At 38.9% G+C, this 1,592-nt stretch overlaps 1 pseudogene; it reads right to left on the minus strand.

Annotated features, from left to right (window-relative positions):
* Positions 1 to 371: 371 nt before the first annotated feature.
* Positions 372 to 1,065, minus strand: LOC128210458 (dopamine receptor 2-like; annotated as a pseudogene).
* Between the last annotated feature and the right edge of the window lie 527 nt (positions 1,066 to 1,592).

Raw genomic sequence — 1,592 nt, forward strand, 5'->3', positions numbered from 1 at the left:
GTGCGTTTGATGCAAGTGGTGTACCTTCCTCCTCGCTTTTCTTGCTTTTGGAATGGTGTTGATTCATGGGTGGTACCTGACGACTGTGACACAATGGTCCATGGTCACATGTTTTTTTTAATAAGTTCGCAAACTTTCTACATTTTATTAACAAGCAACACAATGGTGGAATTTTAAAACCATATTTCAACTCAGAAGCAAATGTCCGACTTCATAGCTTGGAAGTCCGAACCAGACTTCCAGGCTACGGGCAGACGGTCCAAAGCACAACATATTGCTTACGTCATATACACGTGACCTCACCTGGCTAGCTTCGTAGCTCAGGTATTTCCCCAATATGTGCTCACGTGAATATGCAAGACCGCATTGTGTTACAACGACTGCAACTTGGCAGTTCCGCCGCGATGTATTCGTAATGTCATCACACCGCTGGTACCGAACAACCGATGTGATTTCAACACCGTTGTCCCACTTTTAAATGCATTGTCTTTGATTTCTAGCTGCACGATATATTTGAATATACACGAATAGCATTATTATGGTCGGACAATAAAATGACACCTTATTTGAGAATATCAAATATGCACTATCCTCAGTAAACACGCACTGATAATTTGGTATTCTAGGCGGACTTACTGCTTACAAAGCCACAGGAATGTAATGAGAAAGGACACCCTGTACGGTGTCATCCGATTTGGATAAATATGATCGCCCAGTAACGATCCAAAGGTATTGTGCACAAATTTAAAATGGAAGCTTTGCTTCCTAACACGTCGAATGAATGCCGGAGATCAAACCAAGCGTGTCCGTAATACCGAACATGATTGTTAATCTCAAAACTTATTCTGAAAGGCATAACAATTCCACCGATCATCACATCCACAAATGCTAGAGACACATCATGTAGTTCGTCACCGTCCGTAAATATTATCCTTTAAAAACTGCTGCTATTATTAAAACATTTTCAAGAACAGTGATGAATGAAAACATGAAAACAACGCCGATAATGAGATGTTTTTTCGATGCATAAATGTCCTTCACTGTCTCCGTGGTATTTGCAAACATTTTTTTCTTTATGGGCATAACTCAGATTTAAGAACGACAAAGTATAGTTCATGCCTCGAGGGTTAACGTATGTGTCTCTTTCAACGGCATCGACAATCAACGGGCTCCTTTATAGAGTACGACAGCCAAGTTATATACAACAGTGCTCATAGTATTGTCTTCTGCCTAACCTATCTCAGTTCATGACGTCTTGAGTTCAACTAGCAAATTGTCTATCACACATGATGAAACGCTTGCTTTAATTCATAGGTACAATCAACTGGTTTAAAGCAGCTGTTTGGTTTTCCATAATACGCTTTATAACTAGGTGTATTACGTAAGAATAAATGATGGCAAGGAAATTCCTCTTTTCTCTGTTTATTTCATTTATACAAAAAAATGTACAAAGCTTGTACAATTACTGGTAAAGAACAAACAACGAACACACATCTGTTCAAACTGCATGTGCTCTTGTTACATCGAATTGTTACATGTCACTGATATCCGTTTCGTTTTTATTTACCCCCACTTTTATCGATAAAGCAAAT

Source organism: Mya arenaria, chromosome 12 (assembly GCF_026914265.1).
Source record: "Mya arenaria isolate MELC-2E11 chromosome 12, ASM2691426v1".
In the NCBI taxonomy this organism is placed as follows: domain Eukaryota; kingdom Metazoa; phylum Mollusca; class Bivalvia; order Myida; family Myidae; genus Mya; species Mya arenaria.